Source organism: Hyla sarda, chromosome 1 (assembly GCF_029499605.1).
Source record: "Hyla sarda isolate aHylSar1 chromosome 1, aHylSar1.hap1, whole genome shotgun sequence".
Classification (NCBI taxonomy): domain Eukaryota; kingdom Metazoa; phylum Chordata; class Amphibia; order Anura; family Hylidae; genus Hyla; species Hyla sarda.
Window position 1 is genome coordinate 100,295,326 of NC_079189.1, and position 12,757 is coordinate 100,308,082.

Genomic DNA, 12,757 nt, shown 5'->3' on the forward strand with positions numbered 1-12,757 from the left:
TGACAAAGCTCCAAGGCTATACACTCAGCATATACATTGATAATGTAGTTCTCTTAAACTACGATTGTCCAAATGTAATACAGCATGCCCATTTGGCATACAGTCATGTGCTATGCATCATTTAGCAATGGCAAATGTGAGTAGCTGTATAGGTATGCATTTAGTGCAAATGTATGGGGAATGTTTCAAACCTGCGAACAGAGCTGGTATTAAAACACATTTCTTAAAACAACTATTCAATGTGTTCTATGCTAGATTAAGGGCAGTTTGGTGGGATAAAATCTGGAAAAAAAGGCAAAAGACAAAAACTCAACAATAAAAAATTAAAACTTTTGTCTTGGCCCCTGCTCATCTCTACTTCCTGGTCCCCATATCGACATACATATAGTACATCATTAGCCAATCACTGGTACAGCAATGGCTTGCTTCAGGCTGAGTTGTCATCTCGAGCTTTGGTGAAAGCAACACCTTCAGTAGGTGCATGTTGGTGCATGTTGGTTGGGGGACTTGGTTCATTTCATCCCTACCATGGTAAAATAATTAAAATAGATGCAGGATGGCAACAGAACTATGACAGAAAAAGTGGGTTACCAGAAAATGTAGACCAGCGAGGACCTGGGCACCATCACTAAAGCGGCAGGAGACCAGTAAGGGAATTGCTGTTTTTTTTTTTGTTTGTTTGCTTATTTTTACCATATGGCGCTGTTTTGAGATTTCATCCCTCCAGACAACCCTTTTAGAGGAATTTTACAGGCTTGAATATATGTGGTTATACTCTTACAGTATGTGCTACACCAGCATCACTGTGCTGTTACTATTGACCCCTGCAAATGGTCTTTTTTAGAAACATGTTAAACCACAGGAAGCTAAATGTATTCATATACATTCTGACATTTCATAGAAAATGTTCTTTTTGTGTTTTACGTCCTCATAAATCATTTTTGGACACAAAAAGAGAATAAAAAACGCCAGATTTCTCACCCCGAACAAAATCAAATGTCATGCACTTTTCAGGATACATTAGATAGAAATGTTTGTTTGCACTAAGTCCTTTATTGATCTGACTTTATATATACTGGTCATACGCTTACTTCTATTCACTCTGTTAAGATACAGAATGCATTGTCTAGAGAAAGACAATTTGGGAAGAAAAGAGCAGATGCAGTTTTTATGTTACTATTGTACATTAACATAATTCACACCTTTCTGTAAAGACGACCATCTGTTATAAAATATATTTCTTTGTTCATCCATAAATATTAGTTTAGCACTAGTAAAATGAAATAACTTCCTAAATGAATGGTAGATATATTACATAGAACATTAGAAGTGGTGCTTTAGATGGTTAATTAAGTGAATACTTCATCAGCGGCCCTAATAAAATATTCTGCAATTTAATGGCTAAGCTAAAACTGTGCAGTCTCCATGGATATTTGCTGCACAAACTGGCACAGCAGCCCTTTTTTAATACTACAGGAAACGTCCTTTTATCCAGTATTTGATATCTCAGAGAACCTGTTAATTCAGCGATTTTTTCCAGCACAGAGCTATCATAGTTTGTGAAATTTAACCCCTTAGAGGGGTACTCCACCAAGGAACATCCGCCACTGCGGATCCCCGCTTTCTCGGGCATGGCACCCCAGTCATCCATGCCCGAAGCAAACTCCGCTCCATGCCGGATGACTGGCATCTACAGCTGCCACGTCCCCTCCATTCATGTCTATGGGAGGAGGTGTGACAGCTACTTAGTTGCCGCCATGCCCTTTCCCATTGACATGAATGGAGGGGGCGTGGTGTGACATCCCGAACGTGGAAGCTCCAAGCCTCCATGTTTCAGGCAACACCGCTGCAGACCCGGAAATCACAGAGTTCCAAGCTGAGGAACCCCCCCCCCCCCCTACATCTTATCACCTGACTTTTGGATAGGGGATAAGATCTTTTTTGGCGGCGTTCCCCTTTAAGGACATCCTCCTTAAATTATGATGCTGCAGCAAGTGACATTGCAGCAACATAGAAACTGAGCTTGCTGCTTAGCAGATGAGCTGCAGTTGCTATCAGCCAGGTACTCACCAATAATGGCGGACATAAGCCATCACGCTGATGTTCGCCAAGAACCTTATAGATGCCATGATTAATGCTGATCGCGCCATCTATTCAGAAAATGGAGGTTCCTGTGTGTTCGGGTACAATCATGCAAGTCTGATGATCACAAATAGGCGCCTGAGATCTCTCACTGTCCTCCTGCATGCAGGATGGCACAGTGCAAAATCTATACCAAATTGTTTACATTTTGGTGCAAATTGGTTGCAAATTTTCCTCTGCAAAGGGAAGAGTTGAAAAAGAAGGGGGAAAAATGAAACACTCACAGTTGCAGATTTTGCAGAACCACAGTGTTTCTTCAGATAAATCCATTGTAGTTGTATTCACACCATTCCTCAAGTTGACATGGCAGGCCAATTCCTCAGCAGAATCTACCTTGGATTTTTAATTCTTTTTGTAACATGGGAATGAGATTTGTTCAAATCTTATCCCTTTGCTGGTACTGTAGCATTCTGTACATTTTCTGCCAGCTATCGTATTTCTCGCCCTATAGGACACACCGGTGTATAAGACGCACCCAATTTATAGGTGCAAAATCTAAAAAAATAAAGATTTTGAACCCAATAGTGGTCTTCAACCTGTGGACCTCCAGATGTTGCAAAACTACAACGCCCAGCATGCCCGGACAGCCGTTGGCTGTCCAGGCATGCAGGGAGTTGTAGTTTTGCAACATCTGGAGGTCCGCAGATTGAAGACCACTGCATAGGAGGTAATACTCACGTGTCCCCGCCGCTCCGGACCCGTCACCGCTGCCCTGGATGTCGCTCCATCGCTGTCGCCGTGTCCCCGTCGCTCCGGAACGTCTCTGCTGCCGGCCGGGTATCCTTGCTCTCCGTCGCCGCCATCACGTCGTTACGCACGCTGACGCACGTACGCGACGACGTGATGACGAGGAAGGAGAGCGCCGGCCATACAGGGGATCCCTGAACGGAGAAGACACCGAGGAGGCAGGTAAGGTCCCTCCCGGTGTCCTGTAAGCACTAACCCGGCTATTCACTAACCCGGGGTGAAATCGTGGCGGTCCCCAACAGCCCGACCGAACAGCCGGGTTAGTGTCCCTTTCCCTTCAAATGCGTCGGTCAACTTTGATCGCCGCGTCTGAAGGGTTCATACAGGGCATCACCATGATCGGTGATGTCCTGTATTAGCCGCGGGTCCCGGCCGTTGATGGCCGCAGGGACCGCCGCGATAGGGGTGTATTCGCCGTATAAGACGCACCGACTTTTTCCCCCCAGTTTTGAAGAAGAAAAAGTGCGTCTTATACGGCGAAAAATACGGTAATCCTCAGTGAATCCACCTTGTTTAAATATATTGCATAAAGTGGGTTTTCTACTTTCTGAAACTACTGGGTGTAAACCAAATGGACATCAACCAGGAGACTTCTAAACATGTTCAGTGATATTCTGTGCTTATTTCCTGAAATATAAAATCTGAAGTCTATTGTTCCTTTTATTATTGCATAAATGTCAATGGACAATGGATAGTAGATGAAATAAAGGCATTAGATATACAACCAATTGATCTCAGTAAGCCATTTACTAATATAGCGCTAGTATGAGCAGAATATTTTCTGCAAATCTCCAGTTTTATTATTTCTGATTCTCAGAATGCATACATTTAGTGTATATTTTTTACTGTCTTTGTCCTAAACAATTGATTTCCTGATAATCCATACAATGAATACTGAGAAATTGGAATAGGAAGAATATGGAATGTAAGTTGCTTCTTGACAGAATAGATTTCAATGAGTTTTCTATGGCGATCCTCATGAAAGAGAAAAAGAGCAGCAAGCACTAAGAAGTGAACTTTAAAGAACAGCAGCCATCCTTTTGTATGGGTTGTACAATAGACAGATTATTTATCTTATTGTTCAGTAGTAAAGTAAAGCTGGCTATCAGGTACATATCATTTAGCTGAAAAATGTATTGTCTTCAGCTTGGTCAAGGGCATGTTATTCCACTATGATTGGGGGACTGAACATCTGATGGATACCTAAAGGTACAACTTAAAGGGGTACTCCAGTGGAAAACATTTTTTTTAATCAATTGGTGCCAGCAAGTTAAACATATTTGTAAACTACTGTACATTACTGATCACAGTGCTCTCTGCTGACACCTCTGTCCTTGTCAGGAACTGTGCAAAGCAGGAGAGGTTTGCTATGGGGATTTGTCCCTGCTCTGGACAGCTCCTGACATGGACAGAGGTGTCAGCAGAGAGCACTATGGTCAGACAGAAAAGAACTATACAACTTCCTCTGTAGTATACAGCAGCTCATAAGTAATGGAAGGATTAAGATTTTTAAATAGAAGTAATTGACAAATCTCTTTAACTTTTAGGCACCAGTTGATAAAAAAAAAAAAAAAAAATAATAATAATAATAATAATGTTTTCCACTGGAGTAGATATTGGCTCTCCTCAAGGCAGGAAAGGAAACAGTTGACTTGCAGGTTTGTCTAACCATGGTGAGCATTCATATATTTATTATATGGTTTGTTTGTTTTTTTGCCTCTTTCTTACAGGGGTGGATGGTCAAAGGGAAAGAAAGGATGTTACTGAAAATGTGTTTAACCCCTTAAGGACTGAGCCCTTTTTCCCCTTAAGGACTCGGCCATTTTTTGCAAATCTGACCACTTTAAACATTAATAACTCTGGAATGCTTTTAGTTATCATTCTGATTCCGAGATTGTTTTTTCGTGACATATTCTACTTTAACGTAGTGGTAAATTTTTTTGGTAACTTGCATCCTTTCTTGGTGAAAAATCCCAAAATTTTCTAACTTTGAAGCTCTCTGCTTCTAAGGAAAATGGATATTCCAAATAATTTTTTTTTAATTCACATATACAATATGTCTACTTTACATTTGCATCATAAAATTGATGAGTTTTTACTTTTGGAAGACACCAGAGGGCTTCAAAGTTCCGCAGCAATTTTCCAATTTTTCACAAAATTTTGAAACTCGCTTTTTTCAGGGACCAGTTCAGGTTTGAAGTGGATTTGAAGGGTCTTCATATTAGAAATACCCCATAAATGACCCCATTATAAAAACTGCACCCCCCAAAGTATTCAAAATGACATTCAGTAAGCGTTTTAACCCTTTACGGGTTTCACAGGAATAGCAGCAAAGTGAAGGAGAAAATTCACAATCTTCATTTTTTACACTCGCATGTTCTTGTAGACCCAATTTTTGCAAGGGGTAAAAAGGAGAATTTTTTTACTTGTATTTGAAACCCAATTTCTCACGAGTAAGCACATACCTCATATGTCTATGTAAAGTGTTCGGCGGGCGCAGTAGAGGGCTCAGAAGGGAAGGAGCGTCAAATGGTTTTTGGGGGGCATGTTACCTTTAGGAAGCCCCTATGGTGCCAGAACAGCAAAAAAAAACAACATGACATACCATTTTGGAAACTAGACCCCTCGGGGAACGTAACAAGGGGTAATGTGAACCTTAATACCCCACAGGTGATTCACGACTTTTGCATATGTAAAAAAAAAAAAAAAAAATTTACATAAAATGCTTGGTTTCCCTAAAGTTTTACATTTTTAAAAAGGGTAATAGCAGAAAATACCCCCCAAAATTTGAAGCCCAATTTCTCCCGATTCAGAAAACACCCCATATGGGGGTGAAAAGTGCTCTGCTGGCGCACTACAGGTCTCAGAAGAGAAGGAGTCACATTTGGCTTTTTTGAAGGAAATTTTGCTCTGGGGGCATGCCGCATTTAGGAAGCCCCTATGGTGCCAGGACACCAAAAAAAAACACTTGGCATACCATTTTGGAAACTAGACCCCTCGGGGAACGTAACAAGGGGTAAAGTTAACCTTGATACCCTACAGGTGTTTCACTACTTTTGCATATGTAAAAAAAAAAAAAATTTTACCTAAAATGCTTGGTTTCCCAAAAAATTTACATTTATACAAAGGGTTAAAGCAGAAAATACCCCCCAAAATTTGAAGCCCAATTTTTCCCGATTCAGAAAACACCCCATATGGGGGTGAAAAGTGCTCTGTTGGCGCACTACAGGTCTCAGAAGAGAAGGAGTCACATTTGGCTTTTTGAAAGCAAATTTTGCTCTGGGGGCATGCCGCATTTAGGAAGCCCATATGGTGCCAGGACCGCAAAATAACCCCACATGGCATACCATTTTGGAAACTAGAGCCCTCGTGGAATGTAACAAGGGGTTAAGTGAACCTTAATACCCCACAGGCGTTTCACGACTATTGCATATGTAAAAAAAATTTAAAAAAATTTACCTAAAATGCTTTTTTCCCCCAAAACTTTACATTTTTAAAAAGGGTAAAAGCAGAAAATACCCCCCAAAATTTGAAGCCCAATTTCTCCCGAGTACGGCGATACCCCATATGTGACGCTTAACTGTTGCCTTGAAATACGACAGGGCTCCAAAGTGAGAGCGCCATGCGCATTTGAGGCCTAAATTAGGGATTGCATAGGGGTGGACATAGGGGTATTCAACGCCAGTGATTCCCAAACAGGGTGCCTCCAGCTGTTGCAAAACTCCCAGCATGCCTGGACAGTCAACGGCTGTCCGACAATACTGGGAGTTGTTGTTTTGCAACAGCTGGAGGCTCCGTTTTGGAAACCGTGGCGTACCAGAAGTTTTTCATTTTTATTGGGGAGGGGGGCTGTGTAGGGGTGTGTGTATATGTAGTGTTTTTTACTTTTTATTTTATTTTGTGTTTAGTGTAGTGTAGTGTTTTTAGGGTACAGTTGCACGGGCGGGGGGTTCACAGTAGTTTCTCGCTGGCAGTTTGAGCTGTTGCAGAAAATTTGCTGCAGCTCAAACTTGCAGCCCGATACTTACTGTAAGCCTCCGCCCATGTGAGTGTACCCTGTACGTTCACATGGGGGGGGGGGGCATCCAGCTGTTGCAAAACTACAACTCCCAGCATGCGCTGACAGACTGTACATGCTCAGAGTTTTAGCTTTGCAACAGCTGTAGGCACACTGGTTATGTATCACAGAGTTTGTGACCTTACTCAGTGTTTCAAAACCAGTGTGCCTCCAGCTGTTGCAAAACTACAACCCCCAGCATGTACGGTGCATGGTGTAAGGTGACTGCTGGGAGTTGTAGTTTGCAACAGCTGGAGGCACACCGGTCGTGAAACACTGAGTTAGGTAAAAAAAAAAAACTCTAAGTTTCACAACCAGTGTGCCTTCAGCTGTTGCAAAACTACAACTCTCAGCAGTCACCGACAGCCAACGGGCATGCTGGGAGTTGTAGTTATGCAACCAGCAGATGCACCACTACAACTCCTAGCATGCACTTTAGCTGTTTGTGCAAGCTGGGAGTTGTAGTTATACAACAGGTGAAGGTACACTTTTCCATAGAAAAAATGTGCCTCCAGCTGTTGCAAAACCATAAGTCCCAGCATGCCCATAAGGGAATGCTGGGAGTTGTGGTGGTCTGCCTCCTGCTGTTGCATAACTACAGCTCCCAGCATGCCTTTTTTGCATGCTGGGAGCTTTTGCTAAGCAACAGCAGGAGGCTGTAACTCACCTCCTGCTGCTGCTCCATCGCATGCTGTCCCTCGCCGCCGCCGTCGCTCCTGGGGCCCCGATCCCAACATGGACGCCGGGGATCGGGGTCCCCAGCACCCGGGGTCATCTTCCCGCACCCGCCCTCCGGAAGAGGGGCGGAGCGGGTGCGGGAGTGACGCCCGCAGCAGGCGCCCTGATTGGTCGGCCGACGAATCAGGGCGATCGTGAGGTGGCACCAGTGCCACCTCACCCCTGCAGGCTCTGGCTGTTCGGGGCTGTCACTGGAGACCCGATTGACCCGGAATCGCCGCAGATCGCTGGACTGAATTGTCCAGCGATCTGCGGCGATCGCCGACATGGGGGGCATAATGACCCCCCTGGGCGATATGCCGGGATGCCTGCTGAACGGCATCAGCAGGCATCTGGCTCCGGTCCCCAACCGGCTAGCGGTGGGGACCGGAATTCCCACGGGCGTATGGATACGCCCTTCGTCCTTAAGGACTCGGGATGCAGGGCGTATCCATACGCCCTGCTTCCTTAAGAGGTTAAAGGAGTAGTCCAGTCCTGAAAAACGTATCCCCTATCCTAAGGATAGGGGATAAGTTTCAGATAGCGGGGGCCCTACTGCTGGAACCCCCCATGATCTCTCTGTACGGGGCCCCGGCTCCCCATCCCGATAGCGTGTGTCAACCATCGCATGAAGCGGCGGCCGACACACCCCCTCAACACAGCGCTATGGCAGAGCCGGAGATTGCCAAAGGCAGCGCTCCAGCTCTGCCATAGAGTTGTATTGAGGGGGCATGTCAGCCGCCGCTTTGTGCAGTGGTCAACACGCCCCCCTCCCACGGGCTACAGGGGTCCCATATGGGAGATTGTTGGGGTCCCTGCAGTCGGACCCCCCGCTATCTGAAACTTATCCCCTATTCTTAGGATAGGGGGATACGTTTTTCAGGACTGGACTACTCCTTTAATATTAGTGTAATTATTGTAAGAAAATTGGAATAAAGTTAAACAAATAACTAAAATAAAAAGTTATGTCTATTGCAAACAATCCCTGCCATATTCTTATGTACACTATCTATGGCCTTCTTGAACACATTTGTTCACTTGACTAGTCAGTCGGTATTTCAGTAATGAATTTCTCTTTTTCAGTTTTGTGTAGCAGTTTGTTAAGTTTGTGTATTACTGTCTAAAGTATCATTAATAATAAGGACCACAACAGCAGCGCGTACATAATACAAGTGTCAAGCTGAATAGACTTCATTCATACCCAGCTTTTCTTCTGACAATATAGATCCCTATCTCCCCCTGCTCAGGCTGAGAATATCATCTAAATTTCTTGCTTTTCAAGGTTTCTATCATTAAAGCAAAAAAATATACCTTTGTCTGTATTCATTGCAGCTGCTTACAAATACGGCAGCTCTCCAGCTAATTCACAAGAATTCATTAAATGTTTCTGACTCAAAGCATTTAACAGCGCACAGTGTGAGCAAAGTAGATTGTTCCTTGTTGCGCTAAAGGACACAATATTCTGAGGCTTCCTACAGCCATGGAGCTGAAGAGAATGCAGTTCCTTTATTAAACAGTAAGGGAGTGTACGCAAAGCACAAATCCAGTTTATTACTTCACATGCCCACTTTTGCACCTCTGTGCCTGTTTACATGGAATACTCATGAATTAGCCTTCCAACCGGGTAATGACTGTGGGAGGTGTAAAAGTTGGCTATTGATCATAGGAGCCAGAAGGAAATGTACAGGGTACAATGTAAATAAGTCTTACTGATTTTGCACTTAGATTTTAAGGACATTCTTTTGAGTCCCTGTAGTAGGTTTCCCAACTGGTGTGCCTCCAGCTGTTGCAAAACTACAACTCCCAGCATGCCCGGACAGCCAAAGGCTGTCCGGCCATGCTGGGAGTTGTAGTTTTGCAACAGCTGGAGGCACACTGGTTGGGAAACACTGCCCTACTGGATGGCAGCAGCACACTCACAATGATGTGTAACCTCCAATTCCAATGAGCGGTTTATAGCAATGCATTGAGCCAAACAATTGTTGCAACCTAATGTAACCACAATGCAAAGCATGTTGTACTTGACTATATTGAAGGGGTACTCCAGTGGAAAACCGTTTTTTTTTTATTTTTTTATTTTTTTTTTAATCAACTGGTGGCAAAAAGTTAAACAGATTTGTAAATTACTTCTATAAAAAAAAAAAAATCTTAATCCTTCCAGTACTTATTAGATGCTGAATACTACAGAGGAAATTATTTTCTTTTTGGAACACAGAGCTCTCTGCTGAATCACGGGCACAGTGCTTTCTGCTGACATCTCTGTTCTTTTTAAGAACTGTCCAGAGTAGGAGAAAATCCCCATAGCAAACATATGCTGCTCTGAACAGTTCCTAAAATTGACAGAGATGTCAGCAGAGAGCACTGTGCTCATGCTGTCAGCAGAGAGCACTGTGATGCAAAAAGAAAAGACTTTCCTCTGTAGTATTCAGCAGCTAATAAGTACTGGAAAGATTAAGATTTTTTAATAGAAGTAATTTGCAAATCTGTTTAACTTTCTGGCACCAGTTGATTTAAAAAAAAAAAAAAAAAAAAAAAGGTTTTCCACCGGAGTACCACTTTAACAAGGACAGCATAGACACGGGTGTGGCTATAGGGGGTGCAGAGGTAGCAGTCACACCGGGGCCTTGGCGCCTAGTAACCTAATTGGCACATGGGGCAGATTTTGATCATGGCCTAGAACAGGGGTCTCAAACTCCCCGCCCGCGGGCCATTTGCGGTCCGCGGAACGAAAGTTTGTGGCCTGCGCCAGGTATGTAGTGAAGAAAACTGTGTCTTGAAGCAGTTCTGTGTCCTGAGCAGAGCAGAGACTGCACACGCCCCCCCCATCAACCAATCACAGTGTGTGTGCATGTGTGCGTGTCTGTCTGTCTATGTGTGTGTGCATGTGTGTGTGTGTGTCTGTGTGTGTGTGTGTGTGAGTCGGGGGGGGGGGGGGGAGGGGGGTAATCGAAAATGCTACCTGATATGGGGAACCTGCTACTACCTAATGTATGGAACCTGCTACTACCTAATGTGGGGAACCTGCTTCTACCTAATGTGGGAAACCTGTTGCCTACCTAATGTGGGGAACCTGTTGCTACCTAATGTGGGGAACCTGCTGCTACCTAATGTGGGGAACCTGCTACTACCTAATGTGGGGAACCTGCTGCCTACCTAATGTTGGGAACCTGCTACTGCCTAATGTGGGGAACCTGCTACTACCTAATGTGGGGAACCTGCTGCCTACCTAATGTAGGGAACCTGCTGCCTACCTAATGTGGGGAACCCCCAGAAGTAGCACCCCCATCATCCGTCAGCTCATGCTATTACCACATGGGGTAGGGGGAATGGGGGGGTTGCTGGTGGAGAGTGTTGCTGGTGGATGATGAGGGGCGTATAATGAGGGCATTATATGTAATGGGCGCATGCGGCCCAGCCTCACCCAGCTGCTACCTCCAGTGGCCCCTGGATAATTTGAGTTTGAGACCCCTGGTCTAGAAGCTATAAGTGGTTCACACCACATTTTTGCAATACAATTCCCGTATCAGGTTTTTGTTACAAAAAAATGGATTCCTCAAAACCTGACTAAACTGTATCAAAATGTTTGTACAAATTTTAATCCGTATACGGTTTAAAACCGTATACTGTTTGAAAAACTATGTCAGGTTGCATCCGTTTTTTAAGAAAAAAAAAACATATAAGTTTTTAACTTTTCATTCCATTATGAATAAAGTTTCACTTGTTTTATTGAAATTCCAAGAAAGAAAACTGTGCAAAGTCAAAAACTATATGGTGAAAACCGGAGGGAACCGTACACACATACAGTTCTGTACGGTTCCCATTGACTCCCATGTTTTAAAAAAAAAAGGTGTACGTTTCAATACAGTTTTTCATCCGGACCTAAAACCGTCATAGGCTACGGTTTTGGGTACGGGAAAAACAACTGACAAAACCGTACATGATGAAAAACGGACACAACCCGATGCATCTTTTGGCATACCATTTTCAATGGAGAGTCAATGCATACGGTTTTTAATACAGTTCCAAACGGTTTTCAAATTTAAAACGTATACGGGAACTTTACTGCAAAAACGTGGTGTGAACCCAGCCTTACACCTCTGAGCGTAGATATAGGGGGAGATTCATCAAAACCTGTCCAGAGTAAAAGTTGATGAGTTGCCCATAGCAACCAATCAGATCACTTTTTTCATTTTTGAAAAGGTCTCTGAGAAATGAAAAAAATGATCTGATTGGTTGCTATAGGCAACTCAGAAACCTCCCCCATAGTGTTTGGACTAGAGTCTACCAATATCCAGGGCCACCATCAGGGGGGTACAACACTGACTGATTGACTCACTGTACTCTGTACAGTCAGTCAAATCAGTCACAGATCACACACAGCAGCGGCGACGTACCTCCGGGGCCGACAGACACTGTCTCTTTAAAACAGCAGCAGTGGTCGCCGGAAGGTACGTCTGCGCTCTGCAAGCTGATGCCGGCCCTGACGTCATGTGACCGCAGAAGCACTTAGTCCAGAAGAGGAGGCCAGCACAGTGGTGTGGAGCAGCAGTCTGTCTGATAGAGCAGAGCAGCGCAAAGGAAGAGTCTGCACTGAGGAGGACTGCTAGCCGGCACAGTCGCACAGAGCAGAAGTTATTAAGTTTTTAAAAAAGGATTAAAAAAATGTATGACTGGAGCTGGGGTAGAACTATGTGGTGGGGCCTGCAGTCTGGGGAGCAAGGACTGAGGCCTACAACTACATGTGGCAACAATTAGCAGCAGAGAGGGGCCTACAACAACTATATGGGGGCAAGTTGCCCCCATATAGTTATTGTAGGCCTTTTTTAGCTAATAGTTGCCCCCTCATATAGCTGCACTCGCCTTTGAGAGGGGCCTACAACAACTATATGGGGGCAACTTAAACATGGGGGCCTACCCAAACAATACGGGGCCCCCATAAAGTTTGGGTAGGCCCTTCTTCTAATAGCTGACCCCAATCCGTGCACAGGAAGAAAGAAGAAGATGGGACCAGAGGACTGATCAGCTGATCAGGGACCGGGGTACTGTCCGGGGGAACGGATGAAGGTGAGTTAAAGTTTATTTTTTTTTCAGCTC

At 44.2% G+C, this 12,757-nt stretch overlaps 1 protein-coding gene across 2 annotated transcripts in view; it reads left to right on the plus strand.

Moving 5' to 3' along the window:
- The window catches only part of TUSC3 (tumor suppressor candidate 3), a 419,569-nt gene that overhangs the window by 254,913 nt on the left and 151,899 nt on the right, over positions 1 to 12,757 (plus strand). The window lies entirely within an intron of this gene.